This window comes from Chiloscyllium punctatum, chromosome 44 (genome assembly GCF_047496795.1).
Source record: "Chiloscyllium punctatum isolate Juve2018m chromosome 44, sChiPun1.3, whole genome shotgun sequence".
Taxonomy (NCBI): domain Eukaryota; kingdom Metazoa; phylum Chordata; class Chondrichthyes; order Orectolobiformes; family Hemiscylliidae; genus Chiloscyllium; species Chiloscyllium punctatum.
The window spans coordinates 45377839-45394026 of NC_092782.1; positions in this window are offsets into that span (position 1 = coordinate 45377839).

Below are 16188 nucleotides of genomic sequence, written 5' to 3' on the forward strand. Positions count from 1 at the left end.
TAGAAACACAACCCGGCCATTCAGCCCCTCAAGCCTCCTCTGCCATTTAATAGAATCATGGCTGACGTTCCTCATGTCCACTTTTCTGCCCTTTCCCTGAGCCTTCACTACTAAGCTTTTTACAATATTTATTGTTTTTTTGTTACTGTTGCAGGCTTTCTTTTTCAACTTTAACATACTACATACGCTTCTGGATAGACAAGAAGCTCTAGATTTGGCAGTGGAGAAAGTGAGGACTGCAGATGCTGGAGAAGGGCTGATGCCCGAAACGTCGATTCTCCTGGTCCTTGGATGCTGCCTGACCTGCTGCGCTTTTCCAGCAACACATTTTCAGCTAGATTTGGCAGTACCAACTTTCTTTTTGTGGGAATATGGAAACTGCTTGTAGAATCTCTCTTTTGAATGCTTTCCACTGATTTCCTTCAAGTAGTTGTATCCAGTCTGCATTTTGCCTTCAGCTGTGTAAAATTTGTGTTCCTCTGATTTAGAACTTTTCGTTTAATGTTGAGTCTGGTGAATCTTCATCGGAACCAGACTTGAAGCATTAACTCTGCTTTCTTCCTACAGGTGCTGAATTTTTCCAGCAATTTCTGTTTTTGTTTCAGATTTCCAGCACCTGCAGTTCTTTGCTTTACTTTGGAACTTTTGGCCATGTTCTGTCTTTGCTCTTTTCCATAATGATGCAAAATAGCTTTTATAATCACGCTGTCCAAAATGGTCACCCACTGCTGCTTCATCAACATGTCCAACTTCATTTTCTAAAACTAAATCTAGAATTACATCCCCTTACATTGGGTTTGCCATGTGCTAGCTAATGAAGTTTTATTGGATATCTTTCAAGTATTTTGTGTGCTTCTCACATTGTTCAAATTCCAATTGACATAAGGGTGGTTGAAGTCCACTGTTATTACTTGCCCTATCTTTATTGTGCTCAGAAATATGCCTACATATTTTCTCTCTGTCTCCCTTCCATTATTTGGGAGTACATAGTACACTTGTGGTAGTGTGGCTGACCTTTTTGGTGTATTTCTGATATCAATCCATATAGCCAAATTTTGTACAAAAACAAATTGCTGGAGAGTCTGAGCAGATCTGGCAGCATCTGTGGAAAGAAAGCAGAGTCAACATTTTGGGTTCAGTGATTAAGAGTCAGACCTGCTGAGTTTTTCCAGCATTTTCTGTTTTTGCTTCGGATTTCCAGCATCTCAGGCCTTTGTTTTATTTTAGCCTAATTTAGTGATTCATTTAGTAAGTCATTTCTCACAGCTGTAATTTCCTGAACCAATTATGCTATTGCCCTACTTTTTTAAACTTTGCATCCAGGGATGTTGAGGTGCCAATTTTGCCATCCTTTCAGCGAAGTATCAGGTATAGTCCTGATATCTAGCTGCCACACGTCCTCACCTTGTCAGCTTTATTTGTTATACACCTTGCCTTTTAACGCTTGCCAAATTCCTGTGCTGTACTTTTTTTAACCTTTGCTTTGACTTCAGTTTTTCTTGAGCCCTTCTGTCACGTTCAATCAAATGCTGCCATGTTGTCAACGGCAGTCATGTCTGGGATTTTGTTTGGTTAGTTTGGCTGGCTGGTTTGTGACGCAGAGTAATGCTAACAGTACAGGTTCAATTCCTGTACCAGCTAATGTCCCACAAAAGCCCTGCTTTCTCGACCTTACCTCTCACCTGAAGCCTGATAACCCTCAGTCATCAGTTGACACTCCGTTAGTGAGAGAGAGTACCTATGGTCCTTTAAGTATATGGCGAAATTCAATTGTAGCTTTGTCCATGTTTGGACCAAAGTAGCAATGAGCTGAGTAGGTCTGGTGGAACCTCACCAATATCACCTTTTTTTTTAGAAGATCTCTTTAGTTGTCATCTATTCTTGAGAGCTACACTTGTGTATAAGTCATTTCTGACATCCTACTGATCAAATTCTTTGGGACATCCTGAAATTCTGAAAGTGCTCTGTGAATGTATCATGATTCTGGGTATTATCTTTAGGGGAGAAAGGAACCTTTAGATACGTACAATTGGCTGGGTTGTAGAGTTCATGATGTAGGGCACGATGGAATTAATGAGTAGAATGATCTTTTCTTGACTCCTGCATTGTGCTTCTTGAGACCGAAACAGCACCATTGCCCGAGCAAGATCTTCTGAGCTTTCAGGACAGTCAGGTGAGTGGAGAAAGTTTGCGTGTAAAAATAATGCAAGCAATTAAAGTGAGATGGAAAGTTGCCTCACCTCCCTACAGGGCAGTGAGTTGGAGCCACTCCCTTGGCAGCTGGATCCTGTGATGCACCCTCTCAGTAACCACAAGAGGACACACCTCCTTTCACTTTATTAACACATTCCAGCTATATTAGGTAAATGACATGGCCTTTTAAATCTTACCTACATCATTGTGGGCTCCCCACACAGCCACTAAGTTGTGAATTAATTGCAATAACACTTGTATTAGTTGTTTTCATATCATAATTCAAAAGGAACCACACCCTGGAAAGTTGCCTATGTGATCGTAAGTTTGTCTAAAATGTAAGGACCTGGTCTTTTTATTTTTATTTTGACTTGAGTTTTTGAATATCTCAATTTTTTACTTGGTGGAATTCCCATTGTTTTGAGACAATCTTACTACCAGCACCACCCAGAGGTAACCAGCAAAGGATTATTATTAAAGAAAAAATGCAAAAGTAACGTGTAATCTAGCAAAAAAAATCAAATAAATTGTTAGATCTCCAACAAGCAAAAAAGGAGATTTGCAAAACCAAATGTGAATCCCTTAGGGACTGAGAAATTGTAATGAAGAATAAATAAGTGGTAGAAATGTTAAACGAAATGTTGATCACCAGAATAGAGGACATTTATCAGAAATATGGAGAAATCAAAGATCTAGTGACAGTGAGGAACTAATTCATATGGATAAAGAAGAAGATAATAGGAGCTACAAGCGTTATCCCCACTACTTGGTAGGATCTATGTCCTGGGTTCTACAAAAGGTGGATTGGATGCATTGGTTGTGAACTTGCAAAATACTTTAGATTTTGCAATAGTCCCACTGATTGAAGTGCAATAAATGTAACACCACTATTTGAGAAAGGAAGGAGAGATAGAAAACAGAACTTCAGTTAGTCGACAATTATTAGGAAAAAAATGTTGGAATCCGTTGTTTAAACAGTGACAAGGCAATTAAATTGATTTAATTTAGACAAAGTCAACATAGCTTTTACGAAGGGAAAATTGTTTTATATATTTGAGTTTTTTGAGGACATTACTCACAGGTAGATGAAGGAGAATCCAATATAGTTTTCCTTTTAATTTTCAAAAGAAATTCAATAAGGTGCCACCACAAGTTTTGTTGAATAAGGTAACCCCTAATGATTGGAGGTAATATGTTGCCATAGATAATTTAAAAAACACAGAAAAAGGTATGAGGCAGGTCACTTACAGATTAGCAGACTGTTAATAGTAGGGAGTATAAGGATTTGATGCTTAGACCTCAGTTATTTACAATATATATTAGTGACTTAGATGAATGAGCTAAGTATAGAAAAATAGTATCTTTAAGTGGTGAATGGCTGTAAATTGTTAGTGTTCAGAGGGATTTAGGTATCAAACTCCACAATGAGGGAAATACATGTGAAATATTTATATTTTGTATAAATTAAGTAGATTGGGAGGCAGATTTTGGAAAGGTGCAGAAGTAACAGGGTTGTTGTCATGGGTGACTTAAACTTCCCTAACATTGATTAGAACCTCCTTAGTACAAATAATTGATTTGTCAGGTGCACACAGGAAGCATTTCAGTTTGTAGACAGACTGACTAGGGGAGACCATATTGGATTTGGTGCTTGGCAATGAACCAGGTCAGGTGTAAGATCTCTCAGTGAGAGAACATTTTGGTGATCGTGATCACAACTCCCTGACCTTAGCGAGTATGGTATGGGAAAGTATTTAATTGAGGAGAAGGTTTTACGTTACTATTAAGCAAGAACTGTGGAGCATAAATAGGGAGCAAATATTCTCAGGGAAATGCACAGCAGAAATATGGAGGCTGTTTAGGGAGCACTTGCTGCAAGTACTGGATAGGTTTGTCCCACTGAGGCAAGGAAGGAATGGTAGGCTGAAAGAACCTTCAGTGACAAGGGATATGGAACATCTAGTCAAGAGGAAGAAGGAAGGTTGAGGAAGCAATGATCAGACAGGGCTCTCAAAGTTTACGAGGTAGCCAGGAAGGAACTGAAGAATGGGCTTAGGAGAGCTAGGAGGGGGCATGAGAAAAGCTTTGGCATGTAGGATGAAGGAAAACCCCAAAGCGTTCTACACTTATGTGAGGAATGAAAGAATGGCCAGAGTGAGGGGAGGGCTGATCAGGAATAGTAGAGGGAACTTGTGTCTGGAGTCAGAGGAGGTTGTTAATGAGCGGGATCTTGTCATTTGTGAGGATAGAGTGAAACAGGCTGATATGCTCGAACAAGTTGATGTTAAGAAGGAGGATGTACTGGAAATTTTGAAAAACATGAGGATAGATAAGTCTCCTGGACCAGATGAGATATACCCAAAGTTATTACGGGAAGCGAGGGAAGAGATTTCTGCGCTTTTGGCAATGATCTTTGTGTCTTCACTGTCCAATGGAGTAGTACTAGGTGATTGGAAGGTGGCAAATGCTATTCCCTTGTTCAAGAAAGGGAATAGGGATAACCCTGGAAATTACAGACCTGTCAGTCTTACATCCGTAGTGGGCAAATTATTGGAGAGGATTCTGAGAGACAGGATTTATTATTATTTGTAAAAGCTTAGCTTGATTAGAGATAGTCAACATGGCCTTGTGAGAGGCAGGTCATGCCTCACAAGCCTTACTGAATTCTTTGAGGCTGTGACAAATCACATTGATGAAGGTGGGTGTAGTGTATATGGATTTTAGCAAGGCATTTGATAAGGTTCCCCATAGTAGGCTCATTTAAAGTAAGGAGGCATGGGATACAGGGAAATTTGGCTGTCTGGATACAGAATTGGCAGGCACCTAGAGGACAGGGAGTGGTTTTAGATGGAAAGTGTTCAGCCTGGAGCTCGGTGACCAGTGGTGTCCCACAGGGATCTGTCTGGGACTTTTGCTCCTTTGTGATTTTTATAAAGCAGTTGGATAAGGAACTGAAGGGTGAGTTAGTAAATTTGCTGATGACATGAAAGTTGGTGGAGTTATGGATAGTGTGGAGGACTGTTGTAAATTGCAGCAGGACATTGACAGGATGCAGAACTGGGCTGAGAAATGGCAGATGGCTTTCAACCTGGAAAAGTGTGAAGTGATTCCTATTGGAAAATCGAATTTGAATGCAAATTACAGGGCTAAAGGCAGGATTCTTGGCAGTGTGGAGGAACAGAGGGATCTTGGAGTCCATGTCCATAGATCCCTCAAAGTTGCTATCCGCATTGATAGGTTGTTAAAAAAGTGTGTGGTGTGTAGGTTTCCATCAGCAGGGGGATTGAGGTTAAGAGCCACAGCGTTATGCTGCAGCTGTATAAAGTCCTGGGTAAACCACACTTGGAAAATTGTGTTCAGTTTTGCTTGCCTCATTATAGGAAGGATGTGGGAGCTTTAGAGAGAGTGCAGAGGAGATTTATCAGGATGCTGCCTAGATTGGAGGGCATATCTTATGAAGAAAGGTTGAGGCTTTTCTCATTGAGACGAAGAAGGATGAGAGGTGACTTGATCGAGGTGTACAAGATCATGAGGGGCATAAATCGAGTGGATAGCCAGAGACTTTTCCCCAGGGTGGAAATGGCTATCACAAGGGGGCATAATTTCAATGTGATTAGAGGAAAGTTTAGATTAAGTTAGATTCCCTACAGTATGGAAACAGGCTCTTCAGCCCAACCGACCCTCCTCACTGACCCTCCAAAGAGTAACCCACCCAGACTCATTCCCCTACCCTATATTTACCCCTGACTAAAGCATCTAACACTCTGGGCAATTTAGCATGGCCAATTCACCCAATCTGCACATCTTTGGCCTGAGGAAGGAAACCGAGCACCAGGAGGAAACCCACAAAGTCACGGGGAGCTTGTGCAAAATCCACACAGACAGTCACCAGAGGCTGGAATCAAATCCGGGTCCCTGGTTCTGAGAGGCAGCAGAGCTAACCACTGAGCCACTGTGCCACCCCTCAGATACATGATGAAGTTTGTTTGATCAGCATTATTTCTTTCATGTTGTCCCATAAACTTCCCTATCTCACAACCTTTCTTACCTGTACCAAAAAATCCTTTCTGCCACCATGTTTAGTGGAGATGTCAAAGGTAGGTTCTTCACACAGAGAGTGGTGGGTGTGTGGAATGCACAGACAGCAGTGGTAGTACACTCAAATCCATTAGGGACATTTAATTGACTCTTGGATAGGCACATGAATGATGGTAAAATGTAGGGTATATAGATAGGTTAGTTTGATCTTAGAGTAGGATAAAAGATAACACAACATCGAGGGCTAAAGGGCCTGCCCAGTGCTATACTGTTCTTTGTTTTAATGTTGAGGTTCCTTGAACATTTGTTTGGTTACTGGATAAAGCAAGCAAGTTTTGAGATATGCTGATAATAAATGAATACTTACAATACCTTCACACTCAAGAATGAAAGTCTATATCCCTGGGTCTGTATATGATTCAGAACTCTGGCATTGTCTACGTCCTTTCCTTCCATTAACAAAGCAATTGTGTCAGTGATCATCATTCATTATTTTGCCTAAGTCCAACGCCACCAATTTTCTCCCTCCTTCCCGTAAGATACTGATGCTAAAAGTACCTTTTGATGATGTCACCTCCATTATTTCCATCTGGTAACATTATTGGTCTTGGCACTTCCTCATCAAAGTTGTAATCCCACATTTGTTTATTGAAGAGATTTATCAGAAATTGTTCTTAATCTCACTTTTCAGAAAACCCAAGCCTTTACAACATTGTTCCCTCAGATACACGATGAAGTTTGCTTGATCAGCATCATTTCTTTCATCTTGTCCCATATATTTCTCTATCGCACAAACTTTCTCAAAAAATCCTTTCCCTCACCATGTTTAATTTCTGCTAGCACAGATTGTTTTTCTGTCTTTCAGCCCTATGATCCTTTCCATGGAGGTGCCGGTGTTGGACTGGGGTGGACAAAGTCAAACATCACACAACGCCAGGTCATAATCCAACAGGTTTATTTGGATACAAGCCTTTGGAGCACTGCTCCATTGTCAGGTAGCTGACGAAGGAGCAGGCCTCTGAAAGTTTGTACTTCAAAATAAACCTGTTGGACTATAACCTGGTGTGTGATTTTTTTAACTATAATCCTTTCGATATCTTAACTGTCTCAACCATACACTAAAATCTATCTCTCTTTCATTATACTCTGCAACCTTCCTTTTGATAACCCTTCATTCTTTAACGGCTCTCCATCTCACCTTTTCCCTGAAATCTCTCTATATGTCTCCTCAGTAATCACTCTCTCAAATCTCCACCTTTCTCATATACAAAGTCTTGTTCAAAGCTCCTTATTTTTCTTTGTTACTGATACAATTTTAGGCATTAAGCTTAGATCAATGGTGAGCTAAGGCAGAATGTTTAAGCCTCACTCCAGATATTCAAGCATGTAGTCTCAGCCATCAGAGTGCTGCACTGTCAGAAGTGCTAATTCGAGGTCCCATCTCTCCCGCCATGTAGATGTAAAACATCCTATCACACTAAATGAAGAAAAGCAGGTGTGATCCGATCTCCTGGCCAATATTTATCCCTCAACCAACATTATAACTAAATTATTTTGTCATTATCTCATTGTTGTTTATGGTAACCATGCTGCACATTAATTAACTGCTGTGTTTAATGTACGGTATTCCAAATGACTGCACTGGCTATTAAATGACTTAGAATGCAGAATTCCAAAGAAAACTAATCTCAGTGTTAACTCTGTTCAAATCTGCTGAGTTTGTCTAGCATTTTCTAATTTATCTCAAGTTTCTTATTAGATATATATTTAATTCATCACACCGGATTCTAATCTTTAGTTTCTTGCCCATCAATGACGATTGTAGAACGTTTCACATTTCTCAACTGCAGTATATTCTGTTCATTCAATCAGCAGTCTATAATATTGCAGTTTGATCTTCTTAACTAGTGCTCCTTATTTAGCTCATTCTTTCCTGCTGCTTCAAGCACCAACTTTGGTAGTTTGGATGAATACCTATATTTTATATGTCAGGCTTGACATTAAATTTTGGCAGGATATTTAAAGGTGTAGGGCATTATAATGAAGCTTAATTCTGTCCTAATGACATCTACACATGGGCATTTCATCGTGGCGATGTTTTTTACTGATCACAAATACAATTCAGTGAATACTATTGAATTGTGAGATAATATAAATTTGGCTTTGACACTCATCAAAGGAATAAATCTTTCTATCTAACCCATGCTGACAATTACTGTGATTCCATTCTAACTTGTGCTGTATTTGCACTGGGAGTGTTTTACAGGATAGTGTAGAGGAAGCTGTCCTCTGCATCTAACTTATGCTGTGACTGCCATGGTAATATTCGATGTTACTGTCGGATACAAAAAACACAACTATTTCCATTTGTTTAAGAATGACTGCCCTCATCTTGAACAGATTCCAAATCTCATACTATATTTTCCAGTATCCTTGGATACCGTCATAAGGACACTCCCAACCCCCACCCTGCTAGCAGGGAGACCAGCATATTTAAAAACTCATCACCCAGTCACTGAGTCTCAACGTCAGTATATGCTTTAAGGGATGTTGATTTTCTCATACAGGCACATTAAATCGGTGACTAAAATGTACGGGAGTAAGTCTGTAACTTGTGTTTTGACACTGCTCACAGTTTATTGATGATTAATTCTCCCACTCATGGACTGAAACCTCTGGTCCATGATCCAGAAGATCAAACAGAAGTGAAGCAAGGGCAGTCGTGCAGAATATTCCTCCCGCAGGCAAATATTTTTACAGTTATGTTTGTCTTTGGCAGCTGATCATTTCTGTCCAGGGTGGCTGGAGGCCAGTAAGCACAGGAAGAATTCAATTGCTGGGAGTTTTAACTACTTGCTGTCCGAAACTGGAGGCCAATGCTATAGCTATGTTGCGCTCCACCATGAACTACTTGTGAGCAAGATAAATCTTGCATGAGTAATTAGCTCTAATCTCCTCAAACAGCCCCCACCTCACCCCAATTCGAGCTTCCCTCCTCCACCCTTAGAAATCTTTGAAATTTCTGTGCCTTACTAATTCTGACCTCTTGTACATCCTCAATTTTAACTGCTCGCTGCTGAAACCTTGAACAAATGTTTCCTCTGATTTCCCTTAACTGTGCGTGGCCCATTTATTGCAGAGTAAGGACCCTTTAAAGATTGCTGTGTGACCTCGCATGCGCTCACATTAAAGGGACTGCTTCCTTCTTGCATCCTATTTGTTCTCTAGATGGCAAATCCTGAATTGCTGTCCAACAGCACAGCCACACAGCTTTGGGAACTTTGCACTCAACACTAGAGTTCCCTTCATAAACTTCCCTCTAGCTTCCTATTAAAGTGAGCACTTCTTTCATCATCAGTCCTAACATCTCCTGATGTAACTCTTTTTTTTGGGTAATGTTTTTGTAAAGTATCTTGGGCCTTTTTACTGGGCCTGTTAAAAATATTAAGATAAATACAACAACTTATTGTAGAATCCCCAAATTTAAGACCAATTCACAATCTTTAAGTACACTCAAACATTTTCCATTGTCATATTTGCCCAAGGCATACGTCAGTGGAATGTTTAATTTCAGGATTTTCCATCTGTATATTTTATCTGCCTTTTTAATTAAAACAGTAGTCAGTTTTTATGATGCTTCATTCAGTATTTAAGCACTACTTATCCCACAAATTACACCCCAGGTCACGTTAGATCAAACCAGGGAAATTGCTCATTGGCTTTGACTATAACAAAACAATATTTGGCAGTATGGGAAAGGATAGTGTTTAATACAATACAGTACAGGGTTATTGCACCCAGTGAAAACACAGACGATTTATATTCTGTAGCATAGGCTGAATTTTATCAGAAACTAGCTAAGTGTCAATGTTTGTGGGCTCCGTGGATGATTTCTCACTGTGAGACCTAGGCAGGATTTCTCTCTCTATTTTCCAAATGTTGGGATCTCATGGAATTCCTGGCATTGGCACTGTTCTTAAAGCCCAGCAGTGAATTAAGTTAAGTGCAATCAACCAGGAGCTGTTCTTTACTGTGTATGCAGTGTGAAGGAACCAAAAACAAATACTTTTCTGGGTACATGGGTGGGACGGCTGATACTCCATTGCAAATACAAGTTCACATTCATAAATCTATTGCTACTTTTATTGCTATTTAAGAAACAGATGATGCAGCATATCTGTCCTAGGCCTCATTCCATCTTAGAGACTTGTTTCTGGCAGTGCTACTCTGCCTGTGTAGCCTCACATCATCTAGTCATTCAATATGGATCCAAAACATGCTGGAAAACCTTCAAATGGTTGAAAACATTTACTTTTATTAACAGTGGCTGAAGTGAACAATAAACAAACAGAAGTTGCATTTGTCTCTGAGAATATACAGGAATTGCTTGCCTTTTTGACTAACAATAAATTTACAGTCAATGAATGATCAATGCACCCATCTCTTGTCGACAGGAACCAGCTGTCAATTAAGTCCTACCTGGCTCAGTGTAAGCCTTTAATGATTAGTTGAGGGTCAGAGCACAAAATGACAAGGAAGGAGTACTACGAGCATCCAAATAGATGCAAAGTTAATAACATTAAGCAAGCAAGCAGGAAAACCTGAGGTGCACCTTAGCTGGTGGTCTATGCCTGTGTGAGAAGACAGCAATATTCTCATGAAAGGTGTTGGTTCAAAGTGCACTATTGAAGTGCAGAACTGTATTAAAAATGGATTGGAGATGTGCCATGAAGATGCGGTAGAACTGGAATGTGTCCAATTACAGCATCCGTGGACAGGAAGTGTGGGCGGTCGCTGCCCTTGGAACGTGCCCTGAGATGTTGGTGACTGCTGTCCAAATTGAAGGCCCAGGGAACAAAGTGATGAGCTGGAGTTGGGAGGTAACTGCTTTGGGTTTCATGTTAGGAATTGTTGCTGTCTAGTTTCTATCAATTGGGAAGGAGAATGGGAATCTGTAGGTAAATGAGGTAAAATTAGGTAGTAACAACATGAAAATGGACGCAAATAGATCTCTTACAACTCACCAGTGAGATTTATGTCTCACTCTTCAAAACATGGTGGAAATCCAGAATTTCTGCTCTCAAAATTGAGAATTTCATTGCTGCCAATCTTATCCCATCTTCTAAACTTGCTTGCCAATGCCTGTGTCATTCAGGGGCTGGAAAGATTCCCCACCTTGCAGATGTAGTTCATTTTATTTATTTTGAAAGACTTTATATAATGCATTTTATGATTTCTGGAGATCAAATTGCACATTACAACACATTAATTGCAATCACTGATGATAAGAAGCATGGCAATAAGTTTGCAAAAGCAACATTCCATGAACAGTGAGAATAGCAGCTCAGTGGTTAGCACTGTTGCCTCACAGCGCCAGGGACCTGGGTTCAATTCCAGCCTTTGGCGACTATGGAGTTTGCACATTCTCCTTGTGTCTGTCTGGGTTTTCTCCGAGTCATCCAGTTTCCTCTCACAATCCAAAGATGTGCAGATTAGATGGATTGGCCATGCTAAATTGCTCATAGTGTCTAGGGTTGGCCATGGGAAATGCAGGGATGGGTGGGATGCTCTTTGGAGAGTCAGTGTGGACTAGGGCCAAGCAGGCTGTTTGTACACTGTAGAGATGCTGTGAAACAGTGGTGAACCAAATGAGGAGATAATATCTTTTTTTTCTGTTTGGTATGAGGGAAAGATGTTGGCCAGAACTTCTGTGCTCACCTCCAAAGGCAGATGGAACTTTGATTTATCAAAAAGAGAGCACCTCAGTCAGGTACTCCATCAACACTGTACTGGTGCATCAGGTTGGATTATGTGCTTCAGTTCAAATCCCATTCCTTGAAACCTAGCACCTACTCCGTGGTCAGAATGCTATAACTGAGAAATGACTGACATTATACACAGGCACACATGCATGCAGACACACATATATTTGTTCATTCATTCATTCTTTAACTTTGCACAGAAGTTGTTTAGATTAAGTGAAGACGTAATAAAGTTAGTTTGGAGTGTGCGAAAAATTGGACCAGTACATACACAATATAATTGGTAGTGGGCGGCACGGTGGCACAGTGGTTAGCACTGCTGCCTCACAGCGCCAGGCACCCGGGTTCAATTCCCACCTCAGGCGACTGACTGTGTGGAGTTTGCACATTCTCCCCGTGTCTGCGTGGGTTTCCTCTGGGTACTCCGGTTTCCTCCCACAGTCCAAAGATGTGCAGGTCAGCTGAATTGGCCATGCTAAAATTGCCCATAGTGTTAGGTGTAGGGGTATGAGTGGGTTGCACTTCGTTGGGTCGGTGTGGACTTGTTGGGCTGAAGGGCCTGTTTCCACACTGTAGGTAATCTAATCTAATCTAATTCAATGCCCATTTCCAAGTTAAACAATGAGCCCTTATCTTTATAGCTATTTTGTATTGATAGCTCACTCTTTGACTTGTCTTTTCCAGTTGTTAAATCTAATTGCCAACTTTATAAAGTTGACGATTGACACGTTATAAACTTTATAAAGGGTGGCACAGCGGCTCAGTGGTTAGCACTGCTGCCTTACAGCGCCAGGGACCCAGGTTCAATTCTACCCTTGGATGACTTTCTGGAGTCTGCACATTCTCCCTGCATCTATGTGGGTTTCCTCCAAGTGCTCCAGTTTCCTCTCACAGTCCAAAGATGTGCAGGTTAGCTGAATTGGCTATGCAAAACTGCCCACAGTGTTCAGGTATGTGTAGGTTAGGTGCATTAGTCAGGAGTAAATATAGGCAGGGGGAATGGGTCTGGGTGGGGCTACTCTTTGGAGGGTCGGTGTGGACTTGTCGGGCCAAATAGCCTGTCTCCACACTGTACGGATTCTATGATAAAGTGTAACATCTGCTGTCCCTATTTCAATGAGGATTACTTAGTTAAACTTGTCACATGATAATTCCATAGATGAGCCAAGATGTTTATATGTCAAATTGGTCAAATTGTTTTTGAAAATCTTGATTGCCATTTTCCATCAGTAACTGACATTTCAAATATCCAAAGACAATTGAATATTTTAGGAAGATCCAACTGTACAATTTTAAGAATAACAAATATATTTAGAGAGTATCAGTTGACACCCCAAAACACCCTCAATAAGCATGAGTAAATGTGTATGTGCAGTACCTGCACCAGTACAGCCATTCACTCATATTTATTGTGTTCATTTGGGTGCAGCCACTTTATTTACTGTCAGAATGTTTTATAAAATGTGCAAGTGCAGAACATTCTACCTGCACAGCGATAACATTTCAGGGTGTCAGGAGACGTAGCCTTGTATTCATCAATTGTATAATCACTTATTTATTTTGTCTTTTAATGTTGCCATTAAAGTTTTACTTGGAAGCTAAGACCATTCCCAAAAGTATTAACTTGAATTTAATATTCCTGCCTGTAGCTCATGGGAACCTAAGCTAGGCACCAATTCTGAGTCCTGAATCTTGCATGGCTTTTTATGTATTTTGAAAAGGTATGGTGTAGTGATTAGAACCAGGGTGATCTCATTGACTACGAGATCATTGATTTGTCAAGGTAAACAACCCCAAGCAGGAAAGCCCCGGCTGACCGATATAGAGTCTCCTCAGTTTAAGGGATTGACTCTATGTGGTTGGGCCATAGTTAGTGTGTCACTGCCGCTGGTCTCTGAGGAGAGAAAGAGAGAGAGCAAGAGAGCGAGAGAAAGAGGGAAAGATGGCTTGTAGCACCAAATTCTGTTTGTAAAGCATTGCCAGTCAATCAGAATTTTATGACATTTTCCTATTCTTAGGAACTATCATATTCTGTTCATCATTTAAGCCTCTCTTAACACATTTGTCCTTACAACCTTTAGCTATGTTCCTAACCAGATATTGTACATCTTTTTTTTCTTTGAAGTGTGATGTTGGGCATTATTGTGTGATTCAGACAATTTCAAAGATCCAGTATTTTGTCAGAAAATATTCCTTTCAATCTAGTTTTACTGGACACTTGTAAATTTGTCCTCATGATCTTTAGTTCTTTGCATAATTTTCATAAATAGAATACAAAAACAAATTTGTATTTCAAGGAACTGGTTTTGGCAGCACAGAGAATGCAAATTTATGACTGCGAATCTGGATAAAGCTCTCTCTTGGCCTCTTGAAGAAACTGTGATGACAGATCAGATTAAAAACAAACATCGGAACACAGACAACGCAAAGGAGGATATGCTTCAAGGACACACTAAGACCTTTGAGCAATGCAGTACCGTATATCCCTTTCATCTTTTGTACGGGATATGTCCCTTTTTAACTTTGACTTTTGTGCCTAAACTTGGCATTGCATATTTGGTCTGTTTTCGTGAGGTTAGTAAATAATAAAATTGCTCTTTCTTTCACTCAAGAAAACCTTGTAATTTGATCCTTACTTACCTCATGCTAAAAAGAATATAAATACTTGATGTGACCAACCAAGGGTTTTAAAAGACAGTTAATTTACTCCTCCTCAACTGGTTGTAATAATCTAATGATTGTTCATACTGGACAGCAGTTGTAGACAATCTAAGGTTACCAACTCTCTAGGAATGTCTGGGAATTTAAAATTAATCTCTTGCTAGTAATGCCTGGGAGAATAGCCAAAGGAGCGCAAGTTTTATTATTATTTTCTTTAAAACTGTTGATTTGTTCTAAAAGTGCTGTAGAAAGATGTTGAAAAGCTATTTGGCTGACTGTCGTGAATTGTATAAAAAAGAATCCATTCACCATACAGTTGTTGTGGGAAGGTGGTGCATTGTAAACAATCAGGCAGCCAATGGTGGGATACAGTGCAGGCTGGTTGGAAGTGGGTGATGGCTTCGATGGAACTTCCAAAAAAACGCTGAAGCATAAATGGCAGCCCTACCAGAGACCAATATTGTGAAATCAATTGTCAGCTGAATATATGTCGACATAATTATTAACCTGCATTAAGCAATGCCTTGCAATTTCTCTTCTGCTTAGCTGGCAGAATCAAATTTGTAATCTGTAATTGTTGGTGCTCTGCTGTCGGTTTATGGGGTGCTTGCTTCACAACTAAAGAAATTGTTCAGCCTTGGAAAATGAAGACCCTTGTGGAAGTGTGTTAAGTATTACAAATAGATAGCAAAGGTAAGCTCAAAGCAAATATGTTGAGAATATAAAAGCATCAAAATGAGGAGCTGGAGTAAGGCATTCAGCTCCTTAAGCCAGCTTGCGATTCAGTGAAATCATAGCTCATCTTCAATTTCAACACCATTTTCCTGGACTTTCCTTGTATCTCTTGATATTATTTAATATGTAGAAATCTCTGAATCTTGAGGATCAGAAAGCTGCGAAGGACAAATTTAGGGCCAGTAAAAGGAAGTATCCCTTTAAACAAAATGTGATCAATAGCTAAAACTAGTTACTAGCAAGGTTCAATGCCAGGACACGGCTTATTTCAGAAACTCAAAGATATTGTAATGGAGAAATGATCAGATTGGGATTCTTCAACAATGGAATAAATTGAGTTAAAGGCTTTTTTCTTCATCCTGAATGACTGTGTGATCAAGACTCTGTTCACTGTTCTAGTCAAATGGAGATAATATCTTCTTTGATGTAAAATTTATGGTACTGGATATCAAGCATAGGTCATCAAATAGTGAGAAGGACAAAGTGGCAAGTTGCAGAAAACATCACTAATTGGAGAACAGTGATAATGAGGCATTTAATGTATCCTAACAGTGGAGTGGGATATTATTAGTGTAAAGAGCAAAGCAAGGAAGGAATTCATTATAAAGTTGATCGATGTGTTTCTAGCTGAGGAATGAAGAGGTTCTGGTGAATGAAATAGGGCAGGGTGCTTCAGTGTATGTTCATTTTAAAAAAATTAATGAAGCATAAAATACTTAACATAGGGGAAGAATGATGTCAGTGAATTCAAAAAGCATTTGCTCAGGTGGATTAGAATCAAACAACTGATAGACAAAAC